Source organism: Stegostoma tigrinum, chromosome 43 (genome assembly GCF_030684315.1).
Source record: "Stegostoma tigrinum isolate sSteTig4 chromosome 43, sSteTig4.hap1, whole genome shotgun sequence".
Taxonomy (NCBI): Eukaryota; Metazoa; Chordata; class Chondrichthyes; order Orectolobiformes; family Stegostomatidae; genus Stegostoma; species Stegostoma tigrinum.
In genome coordinates, this window is record NC_081396.1 from 4,558,614 (window position 1) to 4,581,439 (window position 22,826).

Here is a 22,826-nt window from a genome sequence, read left to right on the forward strand (position 1 = left end):
CAAACAATATCTTCGCGTTGGACATGAAGAGCCTGAAGATCGAAGACACTGCCATCTATTACTGTGCAAGAGACCACAAAGCAAGAAACAGCGGTTTGACAACTACAAAAACAGCTCGATGAGACACTTTGTACATTCCAAAGTAAAATGACGGTTAGTAATTGGTTTTCAAGACTGTATTGTAAACTAGCCCTCAAACTGCTTCTGACAACACAATCGCAAAGGAAATGAACCATTCAAACTAACAAACCAATCAATAAAACAGGGCAATGTTTCGGACATATCTTACAGCTCCATTAATTAAAGAATTGGACACAATGTCAATTTTAATATGTCTGACGCCTCAATAAATCTCTATCAATTGTCTTATGTAAACGATAGCATTAATTCCACAATGATCAGTACTAAATATATATTTCACATCAAAATTGAGAGAGAATTTTGAACAGAGATCGGGCGCGTCTTCTGTGTGGGTTTACATCACTGTGATACTACAGTGGGTCACAGTGATGTGCACAGCGATATGCTCGTTCAAAAACCACTGACAAGTGTTTCATTCAAATTGGCGAATAGGGCCGTAGCAGAAGAGGAAAATAATGTGAGACTTCATTAAAATGCTGCTCAGTCACGTTCATTTCTGGAAATGTGTAAACTTATTCTACTTTTTTCGTGTTGGTAGCCAAGTTAAATGTACACCAAACTTCAAATAATCTTATAAGCAACTTTAAACACATAAATGGGGAGTATGCGCTGAAATACTGCGCTGAATCATTATTTGAGGAGTTCAAACCAGCATTTTTTAAAATTTGTTTGCTTTTGTTTGAGGAAGCAATGAAATTAAATATCTGCATTTTGCAGTATCCAGTCCACAGTAGTATTTGATACCATGTGTCTCACAGTGACATACTGGGATACACTGCAGTTATGCTCCATACAAAAGCCCGTTCAGCTCCAATTGTCAGAAACTGAGTTAGTGCTTACGATCACAAAACTTCTAAACGCGCAGTGCAGTATTATTTTTGTGGAGTATTACTCAATTATCACGATTTAATTTGTAATAACGAAATAGTTATTGATAACCAGTTGGAGGTTTGGACAATCAGTTAATGTATTATTCTGTGAAGTGGAAAAACATCAGAATCATTTATCACGAATGTGCAGAATGCACTTGTACAATCTCAACATACTGAAAATTAGCCTTGATTTTATTTTACCTCTGGTTGGGAATATTTAAAATAATGAGAGCTTTTATTTGTTTTGTGCAGCGCCACTTATTGCGTGACCCCGTCCAGGGAATGTAACATTGTGACTACTTTGCTGACTGGGGACACGGAACCATGGTGACCGTGAATTTAGGTAAGAAATTTGAACGTCCTCAGCAACCGGTATATTTGTTTTACTGATTTAAGTAATTCATGAGTTAGATGAAACTCGGATTCTGGGCTGTGTTTAGTCTGGTTCCGACTGACTTTTCTGCAAAGTGATGAGAAGCGACATTTAAGTCTCAGCCAATAAATAAAGTGCTGGTGACGGATGCAGTTACTCAGGGTTCCTCTCATTTTTATTAAACAGTAAAACTTCAATTCTATGACGTTTAGACAATGTTTATTGCAATTGACACCCAATATCTTCGAGATGGTATCCACAACAAACGTTCAGAATTTGTTAAAATATTCCCAAGCATGAACAAAATGTGCTAAAATATTATTAAGAATTTCTTGAAAATATTCCAGGTGCAAAATTCTGTTCTTGTCGTGGCTGCATTTTGTGGTTTAGTGTGTTATTTTAGTTGATGACAAGTACGTTCGTATCTGTATTGAATTTTCCTTGCCGTGCCCCAGTTCACTCTGTTGATTTGAGTTGAGCAGTTTGATTAACGCAAAGGATTTTCGATCATTTCAATCGATTGATTCAAGCTGTTTGGATTCTGAGTTTGTTTCACTTGACTCTGTTGAATTTAGTTGCTTTCATTCTGAATTTGTTTCATTTAATTTTGTTGAATTCAGTTGGTTGAATTCTGTTTCTCTGATGAGGAGACTGTCGATTTGCTTTACTATTAATTATTAATATTGTTTGAAGTTCTTTGCTTTCCCTGCATCGTTTCTGCACTTGCTGAACTCAATTGGCGTCATTCAGTTTACTGATTGATTTAAAACATTATATCCGTTTGCAATTGTCTGAATTACTGACTGAAGACAGAAACACAAAAGATTTGAGGATGAAAACAAAAATGCAGCATTTTTTTCGCATTGTTTTTATTTAAAGTCAATTGTAGTAATAAAGTAAGTTAAGTCTGTTCTTACCATCCTCAATCAAAATACAATTTGGGTCTAACATCTCAAAATGCCTAAATGATTAGCTTTCATGATTGATTGTAAAGTTATTATTAGGCACAATTATAACGCGGTAACAGGTGAACATTGACCTAATTTTGTTTCTAACTGAAAGTGAATAATCAATGTATGAATCTGACTGGTCTACTGTAAAGTGCTCGCAATTGGCATGAACAGGAAGGATGTTCAGATTGGAATAATTTGAATTGCTGCTAAAATCTTGCTCAAATTTATATCTTGTGAAGTTCCTCAACTTTCAATTAAATCTGCTGTTTTGGCTTCTGATTTCAATATAATATAATAATTAGCTTGTTTGATGGTGAGCAGCTTTCATGGATTCTAGTTTGAAACTTCATTAACGATGTTACAGTTCTGATGAAAATGCCTGCAGAGTCAATTCTGCTGCAAGCACATTCCTGTCCCTCAATGTTGTGATTTGGTGATTTTTGCTCTCTTGAGAAGATAATACGTTTGGGGGTATCAACGTTGTGATATTTGTGAAGCGGTTTCTGGTCTCTACAACGTTTTACCATTGTTTACATGATTGGTGACAGTAAAACGGTCGAGTTTTCTCATTGAATGCAAACAAAATGCAAGTTTGCTCGCTGAGCTGGAAGTTTAGTTTTCAGACGTTTCATCACCATTCTAGGTAACATCATCAGCGAGCCTCCGACGGGCTTCGTCGCAGGCTCACTGATGACGTTCCCTACAATGGTGACGAAACGTCTGAAGGCTTCGTCGGAGACTCACTGATGATGTTACCTAGAATGGTGACAAAAAGTCTGAAAACTAACCTTCCAGCTCAGCGAGCAAACTCACATCCAGAACATCAACCTGAGCTACAAATCTTCTCAAAACTCGCCAACAAAACGCGAGTTGAAATTTCCTGAAGCCTATTATTAGGAGAAAGCAGACGGCAAAAGATTGAAAACTAAGGAGAAACAGAAAACCTAAGGAACAATGATTAATTTGATGTCACTGTGCCTGATTAAATGTAAACGATGACTTGCAATCAACTCTTTCGATCACAGGATGTTTCATTATATAGTTTGCAAGTCACCGAGGAATGCGAATCGAATTTCAAAATTATAATGTTCCAATCTTGTTCTTGAGCAAAAAAAAACCGTAACGGTGGTCAAGAATCACCGCTCCACTCCGTCATGTATTTCAAACATATTTTCTGGATGGGAACGTTAATTGGCAAAAGGATAATTCGCAATTCTTCTGAAATACTGAGATGAAGAACAGACCTATTTCAATGCTTTGAACAGTTTAACAAATAACTGATATTAATTAATCGTTATATCCTTGAGTCAACAAGATTTGTAGGAATAAAAACAAAACTTTAACTTAATGATTTAGTCTGCACAGCTGTCTACTTTTTCCCAATCCATGTAGTTAAAATGTACCCAGTTGTAATTTACAACGCCGTGTCAACTCAAGGGTGACTCATTCAGATTCAACTGATGCCGTGGATTATGTGACCAATGCTCGAGTGTGTATTAATTACAGTTATCCAAGCATGAACGCATCATGTGAAAGCTTGAGCAAATGCATAAAATGCCTTGTATATCAATGTGTTGAGACATGTGCAGAGTTTACTATTTTGCAGAAGCAATAAGTACAGAGTGTGAGAACACATTGCTTATTTCAAACAGGAAAATTGAACATTATTTACTTCAATTAATGTACTAGAGAAATTGTTGCGACTTCGCCATCTGAAGGATATTGTTCGCATTAGGTGAATGCAATTATCATTTATTCAGACAGGAGGTAAATTGGGCAATTCCCGGCAGAAACACCTTTTAAATTCATACATTTAAAAAAAACCTTATCCTTCACTGAAAAGCAGCTCATAAGACAATTAACTCGGCATTTGGAAACAAACCTAACAGGAAATACTTAACTTCGAATTTCAACAGAAATTGTTTTCCACACTATAACTCAATTTGTTTCTGTACAGTGTGTGCAAAAACTCCAAATTTAAAGAACTGTTTTAAGAAAATACGAAATTAATTTCGATAATTAATCATTTCCTCTTGACTTTTGCTTAAATTAGTCCAATGTCCCGTCTCAATAATTTGGTTTGTCATAATGTCTTATGAAATGTATTGAAGGAGTAGGTAATCTCTGTTCAATGTGAAAGCATTCCCTTTCCTGTTAATACTTATCTGCGGACCAGTTTCTTTGAACAAAGTTAAATTAGAGTTAATCTGTAATATTTTACATGGATTAAATAGATTTATTAACGAGGTTCAAAACTGTTGCATAGTTTGTGCCTGTGCTACTTCTGACCACCTTGACAAGTGGCCTTAAACTTTGTCAATCTTCTGGTTTGGTCTCCAGTAACTGAAGCAATTCATTTTCATCTGGTGCTTCAAAAATTCTTTTATCTGCCATTATATAATGCTTACTTGGCCCCTCGGAAATGAAAACCCTGACCAAATCACTAAAATCAGAGTGAACAATACAGAAATGAAAGACAGACTGCAGGTGTTTTTAAATCGGTTGTGAGAAATAATATAACTGCCTTCAGAGTTACTTTTAATTGAGCGAGGCAGTTGAAATAGCATGTGATTTATGTCATTCCTCCCTCAGTTTTCTGTTCCCTGTTTGGGGACACAATGGGTAATCAGTATTCATTGTGCATCTTATTATTGGAGTACATATCATTGGTTGTTCATGTTACTGGTAAAGGTTAAATTAGGCTTCAAAGGATTTTACTGCATTTGCATTCGAGCAGATCATTTCATGCAGCAACACAAATTATACCATTGGAAAGGGAGTTCCCCAGGTTTGAAATCTAACAACACCGAATTTATTGCAATGGAATTGTTAGTTTTATTCCATAATAGTTCCTCAACAGTCTGTATGATTCAAGAGGACTATCAAAGTGCATTGAATTAATTTGTGAAATATTACTTCGACCATGAAATGACTCGACAACTATTCGTGGTTGCTGAAAGGTTTTAATAGTTAACATGGTTTGTGTACTGTCAAACAGTTGGTCTGTATTGTCCTCGTTAGTGTCGAGCTGATGGTATTCTGGTCTCTTGTGGTGTGGTGGTGGTGTCCCTGAGTTTGAGATATGTGGCCCGCGTTCAATTGCAATCTGTTGCAGTGGTACATAATGCTATCTAAAAACAATTTAAATTGGAAATTAAAAACACTTCGATTTCTTTGAGTGTTGATGGAATTCCAAAAACAGATGCCTGCTTCAATCGCTGACTTACACAGTAGATGGAATTTGGGTGGGGAGGGGGAATGGGGGTGATAGTTTTATATTAAATAAAAACAATGTTTGGCCATGGGATTTGGGCGTCACTAGTGGGGTTAATTCAGTTCTGCCCCACAGAAATTCCAGCTTCCGGCTTGCTCTTCTATCAATAGCATTAGTAAGAACCCCACTATGAATGGTCTCAAAGAATACTTGAGGTGACAATATTGAGCTTATCTTAATTTTATTCAAACGAGCATTCTATCTGAACAAGAGAGTTAGATTGCTTTGGAGGATAAGGTTTCCACTGTATCCATCACTTGCAGCGAATAGTCGCAGATATTCAGTTAATCTTCAGACTACGCCTCAGCTCATCCAGTACCTCTCCGAAGAACACTTTTTTTTCCAGCAGAAACCATGTTAACACATTCACAGTCGAACCCAGTCGGTGTGAGTTCCCATGCCAGGAAAAAATGAAAACGTTTTGCTGAAGCAAGGTGTACTGGGCTCGAAAGTGTATCTTTGTGTTCTCTCTTTAGGAGCTGCGGGAACTGCTGAGTTTCATCAGCAATTTGCTTTCTTCATTTTGTTTCAGATGTCGAGCATTTTTGTTTCTTTTTCAAGAAAAAATTCTCTGTTGTCAGTGAAACGGTGTAAGCTGTTCATAGAGAAAATATGACAATAAACTAAGCATTTTCAGTGATATTTCACATCTATAATCATTGAATTTAAGTAACCTAATCGGGAACCGTAGTTTCAGAAGAAATATTGTCAAAAAATAGCTGAGGTTGGCGGCTGCTATAATTGTGCCGGAGTTATTTTGACCACTTAAATGGGGAATGTCGATGCTTCTATTCCAAATAATCAACAAGAATTTTTTTTTAACAAAATGTTTTCAAGCATTGTTTTGCTGAATATTTTTCGCAAAGATTCTGACTGCCAGTGATAACCTGACATTTGGCACAATGATAGGAGGATAGTGACAGATGTAGGGCAAACAAACTCTCAAACACGTCAACCATTTAATAAAATCTTGTTGGACTTGTGTCCAAACTCCATGTGCCTGCATTTTGCCAAAAAATTAACATTTGATCATCAAAGAAAATCCATCCAAAATTTGTTGATTAGATTGCATTTAACAAAGTGTAGCGCCATTTCTGAAAGACATTTCTCGGATTATTTAATTTTCCATAATGAGGCTCTGTTTAATTGCTCATGAGAAGAAACTTTAAATTTCTGACAATTTCCAATTTTAACATCACAGTCAAGTTCGTCAGAATATTTTAATTAAACATTGTATTTATATATTACTGGCACGAATACTGTATGGTTACAGTGCCAGAAATGAGGAAACCTTCATTCTCATTAAAGAATGAAGAATCTATTCTGTTACTTCAGGAAAAACATGGTGAAACCACACAGAAGGAAACCAATTAGCGTGTCATCCTTGAATGGGCGTTCAACAAGTCCCTCAAATTCGTTTCAGTCCTTACAATGGGTATTTCTGTCTCTCGAGAGATGGGCAAGTGTCAGAAATCTTACATCTCCTTGAGAAGCTTGTAGTCAACAGCCTACATAGAATTGCTACTCTTGATATGACAACAGTCTGTCTGCAGCACTGTTAGAAAGCGAGGTCAATAATTGTGATCCTGAAATAGAAAATGTCAGAGAAATAATTGCAAGCGAATTTTGAGAAGATTTGTAGTTCAGGTTGAGGTCCTGGATGTAAGTTTGCTCGCTGAGCTAGAAGTTTCGTTTTCAGACGTTTCGTCACCATTCTAGGCAACATCATCAGTGAGCCTCCGGTGAAGCACTGGTGTTATGTCCCGCATTCTATTTCTGTGTTGAAGTTTCGTTGGTTTGGTGATGTGATGTCCGGTGTTGATGTCATTTCCTGTGTTGGTGAAGAACAGGACATGACATCACCAACCCAGGAAATGACATCACCAACACAGGAAATGGCACCAACATAGGAAATTACGTCACCAACTCAAGGAAGCCGAAACAAACAAATAGAAAGTGGGACATCACACCAGCGCTTCACTGGAGCCTCACTGATCTGACCAAGAATGGTGACGAATCATCTGAAACCGAACCTTCCAGCACAGCAGGCAAATTTACATACAAATATTTGCAAGTTAAATCAAGTGTGATTTCGAACTAAACTTTCAAGTAAGCACTTGCTTGCTCGTGCGCTCTTGTCCTCAACATTGGCAGCTTTGAGACGTGCTGCCAAAAGAATATGTGGAGATACTAATTAGTAGGTGATGAAGGCCTCTTAGATACTTTAGAATTCCAATCATTTCATAAGACTATGAAACTTCTTGTGCTCCACAGTCCTTCTAACGCCCCATAAAAGTTAAAGTAGCTGTTTACCATTCGAATATAGTATGGTGAACCTCTGGAGTTTTCTGCCACAGAAAGTGTTTGAGGCAAAAAACATGAAATACTTTCAAGAACGAACTTTTTTGCAGAGATGAAAGAAACAGTGGGTCTCAGCTCAAATATGAACAGAGCATAATGTTCAATAACGAAACTTGAAAACATTGAATGATGTGGAAATTTGGAATGACAGCAAAATTAGGCGTAAAGTCGGGCGTGAAAAGTTCTCTCAAAGCTCAACAGGATTATGATTAGCAGGATCAATAAGCAGAAGAATGACAGGCAGAGATTAACTTAAATGAATGCGTGGTGTCGTATTTTGGACATGAATAACACAGTTAATGGTTGGGTGCTGAGGAGTGCAGTCGAAAACCGGGAGTGAAGAGTTCAGGTACATCGTTCCTTGGAAGTGTTGCTACTAATAGAATGCTGATGAAGGCGCTTTGCACGCTTGTATTGATTGGTCAGAGCATTGACTGTCAGACTCGATGCGTTAAGTTCCTGCTGTACCCGACATTCGTGAGGCGACGTTTGGAGGACTGCATTTCGGTCTTGTCACCGTGCTGCACGAAAATTCTTGGTAATTAAGAAAAAGTGCTGAAATGTTTTGCCAAATGTTACTTGAGGTTTTGAGAGATGGGAAGAGGTTGTTCACTCTGGATGTTTCTTTTAATCCATTGATTTTAGAAGAATAATTTGTGAATCGAGAGAAGTTTGTATCATCATCGGAGAAGCAGATAATCAGAATAACAAAGGTTCACTATTCTCCTATTTCAAAGGAGATCAAAATTACATGCCTTTGCTTTAAGTTGGAAAAGAAAGTTTTAAAAGGGACCGGTGGGAAACATTTTTCACGCAGAGGCTGGTACGTATATGAATGAACTGGTAGAGGAAATGGTAGATAAACGTTCAGTTACAACATTGAAAAAAAAACATTTCAACAATACATGCACCAAATGCAGGCGAATGGAATTCCTTTAATTTGTGAATTCTGTCGGCATGCGTGATTTGGACTGAAGGGCCGGTTGTTAAACTGTACGACTCGATAATTCTCTGACTCAGTTATGGAACAGGCTCGACATTCGAAACTGATGAGTCAGTGAAGGGATAGAGTGTGAGCTGGTCGGCTTTGATGTGTTGAGTTGCTACTGCATGAGCTGGCACGCAAATAGCTTGGCAGTTCAGAATCCAGGCAAACGATTATGATTGTGAGGAAATGGTTTCACTGAGACGTGTTAGTAAGTGAGTGTGTCAATTTACTGGAAAACTAGTCACTGTTTAAGGTGCCAAGCTAGTTTGTTGACTGACCAGCAGTATGTGGGATTGTTTGGATGATAGATGATGACAATAATGAAATGGTAGGAGGTCATCATGCACAATGTGAAGCTCGCAGTTTGTCAAAGTGTCAGACGGTAAACAACGGATGAGAAGAGAGGTGGGATGGAATGTTCGCGGCTAAGATTGGAGTTAAATTTTCGAGGCTTTGAGATCATGCATAAAGAAGTTGTGTCCTCACTTCGGTGAAAGGTACCTGACAGGGGTAGATACAAATGGACCATGTGCAGAGTGGCAGAAGGGGAATTAAGGAATCGTGTGTACATGTCCAGCTGGAATAACGATTATCTTGGAATGCGTGGTGTTGCGTGGAAAGGATTTCATGCATGGCAGAGCGAGTGGATTTGTGACAGTATGGGGGTTATCAATGCCAGGGGAGGTTCAAGACAGAGTGAGAGAGAGTGGTGATCTGACTGAGAAATTCAGAGCTTTGCAGTGAATTGAGTGTCAATTGAATCATTCCTTGCGAAATGTTTCACAGTAAACCATAGTTCACCAAAGGCTCTGACATTAATGGAGGAACACATGTTTTCAGAGGCCTCCAGAATTCAGATAATTGCCCATGATCACTTTTAACTTCTATTCAATTGGCATGAGGTCAACTTTGACACACATTCTCAGAATTCTCATCCTCCGCTCCTCTTGGCGCTGCTGCAGCAACGTTCTTCTGGGATAAAAATATTCTGACTTGCATTGACAGTAGAAAGAGAGTGTTCCAACGCACTTGTGCCAAGGATATTCAATCTCCCAGAAGAGTGACTTTTAATATTTCTCTTCATAATGTTATTGTCACTGCTGAATCCTGCATCGTCAAAATACTAAGGGCTGTCATTTTTTAAAAAAAGACATGAATTCCCATGCAAAAGCTTTGGCGAAAAGAGCAAAATATGTGCTAGACATTTTCAGCCAGTCATTTTTCTGCTGTCTACAAATGCCGGCACACCATCGACAAGACACTGGACAGCAATGAGTCGGAATAATGTCTACTCCTGTGGATGAGTGGAACTTGAATAATGTTTAATAAACGTGCAACATTCAGAACAAAGGAATGCACTTGTTTGCATGCCCATTTATCATGTGCAATATTCACTTCTTTTCTTCAAATGCAGTGGGACCGTTGTGGGATATCTACGAGCTAGACTGTAGAAAATCAGCTAGTTTCCTTCCCCTGCAGATTTTGATCCCACGACCTATAACACCGTGAGGAATGGGGCAGCAAATGAAAGACATCACAACCAACTGTAACTCATTCTCTCCGTGTAACAATATTGGGGCTTCTTCACAACTGTTCGGCCAAATATTCTACCACTCCCGTCCAAGAAATACCATGAGTACCTGCTTTGTAAGGTATATAATGGTGGAAGTAAGCAACTTTCTTGCACATCCCCATAGATAAAAAGAAACATGCAAAGAATGTGACTGGAGACAGCAATGCCGACATCACGTGCACAAAACTAATCAAACAATATAAGGGCCAAAAATTTTCTTTTACAAACTCGGCAGTTGTCTGTCCTTCACTGCTTGTCTGGTGTTGCACTTTGAAGTCTCTACCATGAGGGCATATACAATATTCTCTACCTATTCCACTTGGTGTTCAAACTGGAAGAACGTTAAATTATCAGTCAAGATTCTGTGGCATGGCAGCATCAAACAACAGAAAGGGCACGACATCACTGATTTACTTCCTTAATCCAAGACACTTAATGGAGTCAGGAGTCATTGTTGTTCGCTGCCTTGCAACTCTACCCCAACTGGCTGGCAATGCCCTGCCACTTCAGATGGATATGTCTGGCAGATGGAATGGGGTTTTTTTAAATGGTTACACAGATCAAATTTGTTGGCTACCAAAGACCTAATTTCCTTCCAGACAAATCACTTTTCTGTAATGTTAGACAGGAATTAGTTGGAATGGGTTCACTCTGAGTCACACAACGCAGGAAATGATAAAATTTGCTTCAAAGTCTGACATCATCAAGTTTTTATGATTGTTTCATTGTGAACCTGTAGGAGGGATTACCCAGTCTCTTTTCAAGTTTCGTCAATTTAAACACCTTTGGGCGCATGGGGAAACTGATGTAGCATGAGACGAAGTGCTCAATTTTAACAAAATGCTCACACAAGCACAGTCAAAGAAAGGACAAGACAATTTAATTTTCACAGAACTCTTTTGATTGAGAACTCTCTCTCTCTCTCTCTCTCACACACACACACACACACACACACACACACACACACACACACACACACACACACACACACACACACACACACACACACACACACACACACACACACACACACACACACACACACACACACACACACACACACACACACACACACTATGGAGAGTAATCAGCGTTCTGAGGAAGGATCACCGAACCAGAAAATTTAAGAACTCTCTCCTTGGATGTTGCCGGAGCTGCTGAGTTCTTCCAGAAATTTCTCTTTTGGTTTCTCATTTGCAGCACTTGTTGTATTTTAGGTTTCATTCAATTGAAGTCCTCCTCTATTCAGTTGTAGTCCAACTGAAATATCAAACTTGTTATTGAGAAATTCTTTTAAAGCTGAATGGTGATGGGATTAAAGTGTTTTTATTCCTTAGTTAAAACAGATAAGACGTAAGACAAAAAGCAAAACTAAGCTGAACTTATGCTGCTCAAGAGAACCAGTCTCCCTTTCATCCTCGGGCGTCTGTCTGTGCTGATTTTGCACATTCTCCCCATGTCTGCGTGTGTTTCTGCCGGGTGTTCCCGTTTCCATCCACAGTCCAAAGTGTCCAGGTTAGCTGGAACGGCCATCCAATATTCCTCAAAGTGCAAAGGGGTATGTATGTTCGGTGGTTTAGCCATGAGAATTCAGTGTTAATGGGGAGGTGACTGGTTCTAGTTGTGCTGCTGTTCGGAGCGGCAGTGTGGGCATGCTGCACTGAATGATCTGTTTGCACACTGCAAGGATCCTATGAATTAACAGAGTCTAACTTGCTTAATCCGACATTCTTTCCCAGTGACTCCATCTTCCCCGACGCTTTATGGTCTAGTCTCCTGTCGTGAACACAGCACTGATAACTCTGTGATTTTTGGTTGTTTGGCGATGGATTATTCCCCCGACGTCACTACTGTGACCTGGAAGAAAGATGGGACGCAGATCACGACTGGATTTAAGACATACCCATCGGTGAGAAACAAGAAGGGAACTTATACCCTGAGCAGCCAGTTAGCCCTGACTGGAGCAGACGCGCATTGTGGAAAAGTCTACTGTGAGGTTCGACACAGCGGGTCCGACAAGAGCACTGAAATACAATGGAAGTATTGTGGGAACGTGGTAGACAGATATGTGTGCTTTACGCAAATATGGTCTTATTCATAACGCTTTTAACAGAATCCTAGGATCTATACAGCAGAGAGGATGGCCCCTCGGCCTATCTCCTACATACAAAAGAAAACTACGCATCTATTCCAGCCCATTTGCCCACACAGAATGAATTGCCTTGTTGATTTGACATTGCAAGTGTAGGCTTCAATATTTCTGACATGATATAAGGGTTTCAGCTTCAACATGACTCACAGGCAATAGCTCCAATTCCAACATTGTCTGGATGATTTATTCCATTCAAAACATCTTGCCTTTATCTAAAAACTATGCAGCTTATTGCGAGGTTTGGATAATTTAAGTTACTGGGAAAGGCTCAGTTCGATCCATTAATTTTCCAACAGATGTTAAGTCTGGAGACCTGACAGAAGATTTTTTTTAAATCATTAGCAATATAGACAGGGTGAACAGTCAAAGTTTTTTTCGCCACGGTCGGGAAATCCAAAAGTAGAAGGCATAGGCTTAAGTGCAGAAAGCAAAGATTTAGCAGGGACCATGCAAACAGTGATATGTGAATGGATTGAGGTGCCAGAGGAATTCGTTGAGTGCAATGAGATAATTTAAAAGCTATCTGGATGGGAACACGAATAGGAAGCATTTAGATGGACATGTGCCAAATGCTGGCAAATGTTACTAGATTACTTTGGGATATTTGGTCACAATAGATGTGGTACACTGACGTGTCTGTTCCCATGCGAGACATGTCTCCGATTCTGTGACTTTTTGAGAAGTCATAGAGCTCCAAACGGTAGGTGGGCATGCACACAGAAGAATCTCAGGCATCTCAGGATTCCACTCTTTGTAGTGTTAAACATTGCATGTTCCTTTTCAGGATGCATGGATCACCTCAACCTTAGCCAGAATGATTTCCATTTTCCATAAGCAGCCCTTCGAGCCAGTCCTTCTTTATTCTACTATACCGCACAATCTTTGAATTCACGACTTACAGCTCAACAATTTTTATTTCATCTGTGAAACTTCTGATCAACACTTCTAGATTCAACTCTAAATATTTTATAGACATCACACACAGTAAGAATATTTATACTGATCCTCACAGAGGATCATTCGTCACAGAGCTCCAGTCGCATAAACACACCACGACTATCGGTCTCCAATTCCTACCACTCAGCCAGTTCTGGAACCAATTAGACATTTCCTTTTCAGCTTCCGTTTGCTCTTAGCTTTGCTGTCATCTCCACACCTGGCATCTCTTTGAAAACTCCTTTCGAGTTCGTTCGGCATGATTTCCCTTGAATGAAAAAAAAGCCGAAAATGTTTGATTAAATTCTTCCAAATGAAGATTAATTGTGTTCTGAGGAATTGTTTCCGATATTTTCCTTACAACTGAGTTGAGTTTGACTGTCCTCTGGTTCCATGGTTTATTCTTTGTTTCATCTTGCTCCATGGTATACCTTTGAATGACTGACAGTCATTTCGGATATACCCCGTGGCTAAAGAGGAAATCAAACATATTGCTATCACCTCATGCACTCCTTTTTGTTCCTCACAAAACAGCCCTGGATGTTTTTAATCTGCCCTGTAATACAAAAAAATGAGCATCCACTCATCTAATGCAGATTTTTGAAAGAAAATCACGACTGTTCCCCATGATGTTCAGGGCTCATTTCGTTTTTCATCACATGTCATTTCATTGTTGGAACAGGTTGGCCTTTTCGTCTTTCTGTTTCCTCCCTGAATGCGTCCAACTGTTTGGACTCAAATTTAAAATTAAGTGTCGATCTTAGTTCACTCTGGTCAAATTGTACCCTATCATATTAAATTTGGCCTTCCCATATTTCATAACTTTAGTTCGGATTTTTGCCTATTGATTTCTAGGACAATTTTGAATCCAATGGATTTGTGATCATTCACTGGAAAATGTTTCTCCTTTCATACTTTAAGCACTTCGTCAGCCTCAATGCCTAAAGTTAAGCGGAGGTGCAGTGTCTCTTGCAATGCCTTTTCCAGGCGGAGTTTAAAATCTCAATTTCTCAATTCTGCACCTTCTGGACAGTTGAAATGATGAATTTGAAGAAGTTGAAATCCTGACAATGATGACCCTATTTACGTACACCTGTCTGAAAATATGCTGGAGGTATCCATACTCATATCTCTCGGACCAGTCGAGGAGCCTTTCTTGCACTCCTAACAGACATTTTGCTTTATTTTGCTTTTTAAGTACTTTTCATTTGAGGATGTATCTACGATTTCATTCCTCTTTACTACTGAAAACATCCTGCTCAATATTGCAACAGACACCACCACCTCTCCATCCGCTCCCCACCCCGCGTCCATTTTATAACTTCCCACAATTCGTCTGAAGGCGACATCTCCTGGAATAATGTGCACTGTCCCTCTCTCAACATATCTCCATGATGTCACTACTTAATTTCCTCATTGTTCTCTTAAACTCGTCGGATTCTTTTCATTGATTTGACTGATGTATAATTTCTGCACCATATTTCAGACTTGCTATTTCTTCAAATTTTGGCACTTCCTATCAACTTTCTTATCTTTCTGACTGAATTCCAGATATTGCTGTCTGTTTTCTGCATAATTCGTATCCTTGTAACGTTTAGGCGAACACTGAAAGAAAATTGTTGACTCCATTTTTTCCCAAATCAGATAACATGCACGATCTGTTTTCTTAAGGTTCAAACGGTGGTGACCCTCCAACTGTTCTCCTTACTGTGAGTTCCAGTGAAGAAATCGAGAGCAGGAAAGTTGCAACCTTAGTCTGCTCAATCTTTCACTTCAATAAAAAGGATATCTCCGTGGTTTGGTTGAAGAATGGAAGAGTGGTAAATTCTGGTGTCTTCACTTCTCCTGTGTGTGAAGCGAACGGAAACTTCTCAACGAACAGTCAGCTGAGAGTGTCTTCTAGTGAATGGTTCGACAGAGCAGTCTACACATGCCAGGTCGAACATGAAGGGCACAGTCAAAGTCACAACATCACCGGACCTCAGGGTAAGAGATGCATTCCGACAGAAATGATACTAATTGTGACCGCTGATGCAAAACAAAACACTTAATTTATCAAGCGGTGTGAAAAGCATGAAACAAGTTCTAATTGAGATCATGCAGTGTGGAACTCAATTCATTGTGAGTTTTACGGAAGCATTGTTCATAATTCAAATGAGAGAAAGGTGCTTCCCTCTATATTGACAACATATGAGAGTTTACGAGATTCATTTGTTGTTTGACAATACTTGGCGAGGGAGTGGAAATGCAGAATCCATTGCTGGTAACGGCCTCAAGGATAAGGGGATTGTGGGGAGGGGAGCCATCGAGAAGTGATCTCATTGAAACTTAGGAAATACTGACAGATCGAGACAGGGTGTATGTGGAGAAGCTGTTTTCACGAATATGTTGACGAGGACCCGAGGACAAACCCTCAGTCAAAAGGAGGACCATGTAGAGCGGAACCAAAGAGGATAATCTTTGCCCAGGAAGTGATGAATCCATGGATCTCTCTACCCCAGGAACCTGTGGAGGTAAAGTCATTGAAATCAATTAAGATAGGGGTAGAATGGCTGGTGCTCAGTACCGGGAGAAGGCGGGACAATGGGTTTGAGAAACACATCAGCCATAATCGAATGACACAGCAGATTTGATTGAAGCTTCTGATTCTGCTCCGAAATCTTTCGGTTTTGTGGTCGGAAGATGACGTAGTAATATGTGGTGTAAATAATATTTGAAAATAAAACATAATGTGTTCGGTACTTTGTTCCAACATCAGGAATTACCCGTTGACCTTGAGCATTGGGCTACAATTTTATGCGTGTTATGGGGCTCTTTAACTTCAATCATGGCATCAAAACAGACACCAAGTGAGAATAAAATTTGATTAACAGAGATAAACTTGATCTCATCGAGCCGACTTTAGACGATTTCTGCAATTAATTGATGTGGCAGCACGATAAATTCTGTTGGAAATGCCGGAAATAAAATGAATTATGTCAGCATTAGAGCGACAATACTTTAGCCTGGATTCAGGATGGATATGTTTAAGCGGTGAGTAGTGGGTGTATGAAAATTACCAGTGCAAATATCACGTGAGTTTGCACCTTAATAGAAACTCTCCCTCTTGATTTTTTTTTGTTCTGTGAAGACATTTAAAATTGCAGTTAGATGAATAAAATGAAAGTAGAGCCCATTCATTATCTCAGTGAATAGGGCATGGTGGAGGGAAGGCTTGAGGGGATGCGGGTCCAACTCTATTTCCGCTGTTGAATTCTGTGTCTCGTTTTCAGGTCAACTGCAACTTTGCACAATGAGGAATAATATTTCATGAGGTACTTTAGAAACGACCTCACACCAATAATGCAACTTATTTTCCATCGTGTTAAACTACATTGAGCAGCATTTCCGTGAAAGTTCACCACTCGTAAAACATAGGAAAATATCCATAATTACAAAAAGAATAAGAGAATGACTACTTTTGATTACAGGTTTACTGAAATTGTTATTTTTCTCCGCACTCACCATGACCAGCAAAATTTACACACATGCCTCATGAAAGTAAAAATAAATTCATTATATTGATTGGAGATTAGTTCAAAAATATCAATTGTTGGCCTTATGTGATGGAAGAACCGTGAAAGGAAATAACTCCATGAGTTAAATCATGGTAACATTGATTCTTATTTTTCACACACGATTCACTTGTTTCAAAGCTTGTTTGCTTTGGTAATAATGATACAGGAAATTTTATAGGTAATCAACAATGTTTTCACAAGTCAAAATATATAGACAATAGTAAATATCGTTGCAGGAATAGTTGGAAGTTGCCCTCTCAAAAGTGTTTTTCTATACATTGTGAGTCAATAGACTGAACACTGATGTTTTATTACTCAAGAAGCATTTCTTCATTAATTCTGATTTCTGCTCCATTGTAGTTTCAGAGTGCCATGATTACACAGCTAAAATACTACCGCTACCAGTTGAACAAGTCTTACTGGAGGCCACGGTGACATTAACCTGCGTTGTGTCCAATCTTCATTTTGAAGCCAACTTCACCTGGATACATGACAAGAAGACTCTGAAATCAGAACTTGTTGACCAGTCCGGAGAGCATTCCGAAGGTGTGATCAGCAATTTAGATATTTCTACTGAAGCCTGGCTGAGTGGGGATACATTTGAATGCGTGGTGAACAATCAGTATCTACCGACTCCACTGAGAGACTCCATCCACAAGGAGAAATGTGAGTTAAGAAATGAATGCACAAAGCATTTATAATTTAGATCCCGTTTCATCGATGGTCTGTATTGATTGGTATTAACGTAGCTCCCTTGATGGCATTGATGATACATTTCCTGACAAGAAGGATAAATAAAGAATGAGGGAAAAATAAAAACTCGATTAACGGATATTCTGTCGTGATTATATTAAAAATGGGAAGCGAACTGGAGTTTTGTGATATAAACTCCAGTAAGGACAAATGTATAAAATTTCCGAGTTCTGGGCTGATGACATGCAGATGACATTTGAACTTTTTTTTGTAATGAATAGAACGGATACTATTCTGCTCCTTTTCAAAAAATGAAAGTGAATAAATCCCAAATTAAACATGGAATCGATGAATATTGGGTAAAATTCCAATCCTGTTTCCTGAAGACTTAAACATAATTCCTTTTTTTTCAAACATTGTGTGGTAATAAATCCTCTGGAGCCATCGGTGTCGATCCTCCTGCCAACGACAGAAGAAGTCTCCGCACAGAGATTTCTTTCACTCACCTGTTTAGTGAGAGGCTTCAAGCCGCGAGAGGTCTTTGTCAAGTGGACAACAAATGACAAGCCAATTAATCCCAGTAACTACAAGAACACCGCGGTGACGGCAGAGAGCAACAACACTTGATTCTTTTTGTACAGCCTATTAACAATTGCAGCGGAGGAGTGGGCCAGTGGTGCTTCTTACTCCTGTGTGGTGGGACATGAACCGATTCCATTGAAGATCATCAACAGAACAGCTGATAAATCCAGCGGTAAACCGAGTTTTGTGAATATTTCGCTTGCACTGATGGACACCATCAACTCATGCCAATGAAATTTTAAGGTTACAGTAAAGAATTAAATAAAAGTAATAAAGTGTTTTCTTTCTTCAAATTGTCTTTTAAATAGACAATCGTTTAATTTAAGGTATTTCTCACTTTTCATAATATTCCGCCCTTCCAGTAAAAGTTGATAGTTAGCAGGACTAGGACTCGTGTCTTGTGCAGTTAATGCTCCTTGCTCAGACCAGTCCTTGTTCAGTGACAGACAAAAGCTCATTCATTACACGATTCGGCAAAGCACCTTCCCCATCTTAAATGTTACTGCGACAAGAAATGACAATGTCTATTCCATCACAAATGGGCATGACGGATTTTGATCTTCGCTTCCCTGATTCCACAATCGCCCATGTCTTGAAAATTCATGCCAGCTTTTAAATGCCCCATTGCACCCGCGTGTAGTATCCCCTTTCGTGGCATTTCAAACAATGTTTGATTGTGACACACCAAGAAGGAAGTATTGCTTTGGTTACCATTCATATTGAGTTCAGAGTAACTTGAATTTCTCCTTTTATCGGTGCTCTGCAAGGGACCTCACACCAGTGCATCAGTTAGCAGAATGCATTTTCAAGTCCATACCAAACAGAAGAGAAAGAAATGTTGTTATTTCGAACATAGGGAGAAGCGGGTAGAATGATAATGGATGATATGTGGACTCCTCTTGCCTAGAGTTCACGTTATATGCCCTCTGTAATGTGATTTGTAGCTGACCGGAATAGTCAGCTCATTGCTTACTGGCCAGTGATTCAAATTTTCCATGCAATATAATTCATTTGAAGCGGATTCTATACCCATGATCCCGTTAATCATCTGTTACATTGTTTCTGCGTTATCCAAACCAAACTGGCATTGTTCCAGTTTATTTTCAACAGTTCTGACTCAAATTCCTGGAACCCGTGGGATCAGTTCTGGGATACAAAAACCGGACGTCATTTTCTTTCACTTGCTGTGGACATATTTTACATACAATTTTTTCAGAAATGTAATTCTCCATCTCGAGAATGGTCGGAATTTGATCTGATGAATTTCATTTCAGAGACAGAAATTCGGTCTTTGCAACAAGAGTTATTCACGTAGCCCTTATCTGTTCACAACAGTGACAAATGTTCCCTTCACCATCAGGGGCAGAGCTAATCATTGGCAATTGATTGTAATTACAAAACAGTAAAAAAAACACAGTCCTGTAGAAGAGCAGAAACAAACACAAATGGTCACAAACGCTCTCACGACACAGATATACAAGCTCTCACCAAAAGGGGCATAATTGTGTACAAACATAACTGCGCATACACATAAGTTGTCACACATACATACATATAGAACGGCGCATGAACGCTCACAAAAAGGACAGTGCATGGAAAGAAATACTTCCAAATAAACAGGGTCCACCATGAAAAATCATGAAGAACATAGACACAAATTAGCACACAAATGATCTTTAATGCATATCCATTTATAACCATGATACGTACAGATATGCATGTGTAAACACACGCATACAATATCCAAGATATATCCTCCCATGTACGCACTCACACACACAGACATTTTAGTGCAGAGACAAACTTTAATTCCATTATTATCCCACTTGCAGAAATATAGACATCTGAGGTAAGAGGCAGCTTAGTTACTTATTTTACAAAACACTTTAATGAACACATCAGAACGGCCACGCATGAACACAATTTCTGAGTCTCACAGGCAGACACAGAAGTGCATTGACCAATGCACAGTGGGGTATTTTCAATAAAGGGGAACAGCACAACATCAATAAACATCCACACCTAATAGCACAAAAAAAATCTTTTCAGGAGATGGTTTAGAATGCATTGACATGCAATTAACAGCATCACATAAATTTAAACATCAATCAATACATGAAGTTACACACGAACATAACATGTTTATGGAGCACAAACATGAAAATAATTTGTTTCTGGCAGAGTCTACAATCGATACATAAACGCACATTTTCAATCGCACTATACAAAAGAAAAATCACCATGTAATTAAAAAATGTTTTAGGTGTCAACGAATGAAGTAGCATATTAACATAACGTTGCTTACACGTTGTGAAATGAACACAATTTACCGACAAAGCACAAAGATGTTAATGAACATAACGGCACCTATGCAACATGAATATGCTTGGCCATGCATAATCTCCAAAGAGAATACGAGTGAAGGAAGAGACACTCATAACCACATACACAAACAATAAATTGAAAAAAAGTACACACCAAGCTGCAGACAAAAAAAAACTAAGGGAGAGTTCACAAAATAAAAAAAATCTCAGCGTCGACAGATAATGCAAACAAATATAAGAAATAATGTTCGTACTCTGGATCAATTTATATTCATGATTTGTCGAGCAATTAGTCACATATAAAAATGAAAGATCAGTCGTCACATTTGCACTCATATTCACTGATGTCCACAATTTTCAACTTAACAGCTGCCACTGCCTATATTGCAAATGCAATGCCATAATTAATGTAATCGTTGCCAATCAGTGAAATGACAACAGTGATTATATTCTCCATTAATATTTTAAAGAATGAAATACGACAAAATGTTCAGACGTGGCTAAGAAAGGAAGGACATGTCCAAACGGGATTAGCAAGTCATTGCTGGCAAGAAATAACACAACAATAGATGGAGAGTAAAAGTCAAATTTGAGAACAACCTGACAGTTTGAAGAACGTGTGACAGTACTTAATTACAATATTTAGAGAAAGATATATCAGGCTGGATCAATGAACAATCTCAACTCGTTGTCTCGATTTTATATTCATAGACTCGAGAGATCATAATTGGATTGAAGACTCTGAGGATGATAACGGCAACATGTGGACAACTGCTTCTACATTCATTACCTTGTTCTTTCTGAGCATTTTCTACAGTGCTGCCGTCACACTGGTCAAGGTAAGACAAATGAAATCGCTCGCACCTCAAACAGGCCACTGTTGTTTGTGCAATCTGGTTGTGTGTCAATTAATTAAAATTAAAACCTGAATGCCCTGAGCATAGATTTTAACATCTTTACCTTATCACTCTTTTTCAGGTCAAGTGAATGAATTTTGCAACCCGTGGAATTTCGTCGTCTCTTCATCGAGGCGACTGAACTCCAAATGTATAATCAGTCATGTTTTTGAAAGTAGCAGTGAGATAAATTCACTTTATGAGTCTGTAAATGAGAAAATCTTTGTTGTGTTTTCAATTTCCCTTGCTTGGTAACGCCAAGATAGTTAGTGTTTCAATAATTTGTAGCTTCCTAATAGGTGAAGTCAATTTGTGTTGTTGTTGTTGTTATTCCTCACTCAGAATTGTTGTTCGTCTTCTATGTTGAGTCTGTAATTTCTTTTTCTGATGACTATTATCGATGAGTATGAAATTCAGAGCTCAGATGGTATGTGTCATCGACTGAATGTGGCATCAAATCATTATGTTCACTTTTGGTAATTTTAACATAAATTTTTGATAAAAATGCAGTCTGAATCAAGAAATATACAGAGACTGAATATGTACAAACCTTGAGTTTGCTGTATTCTTTCTTCAAAGGTCATCAGTAATGGCAGTAGAATGACGGTCGTGATTTGTATAATGACTGGGCAAATGGGAGTGACCTGTGTGCAGAACAGGATACAATAATGGACTGCTTGCGCTGAAATCACTCTGCCTCTGGATTATGCCATGAGACAGATCGAGTGAAAAATAGGGTTAATATTCATGGGCTAGAAGATGGAGAAGCTGAAGATGGAGAAGCTGAAGATGGAGAAGCTGAAGATGGAGAATTTTCCTAAATTTTACCGTCCCGCTCCGATTCCAGTCAAATGCTTCAGAGTTATATCTGACTGTGTTTCTTGTCGCCATTAGGTTCAGGTTTCTCCATCTTGCAGCCCATTTTTCACTCGATCTGTCTAATGACACAGTCCAGACACAGAATGATGACAGCACAAGCAGGCCATTGTTGTATCCTGTTATGCAGACAGGTCACACCCGTTTGTCCAGCCATTGTAAAAATCACAGCCGTTGTTCTGTTGTGAACCTTCTGGAGGCAGGCAATGGAGTTAGGAAGTTTACTCTGTTCTGACTAAAAGCACAAAACCTCCAGGATCGGTAGAACTTCAGTT

The 22,826-nt window shown here is 38.8% G+C and overlaps 1 pseudogene; it reads left to right on the top strand.

Moving 5' to 3' along the window:
* Positions 1-21,713, top strand: part of LOC125448919 (Ig heavy chain C region, membrane-bound form-like) — a 22,172-nt pseudogene extending 459 nt beyond the window's left edge.
* Positions 21,714-22,826: the final 1,113 nt, after the last annotated feature.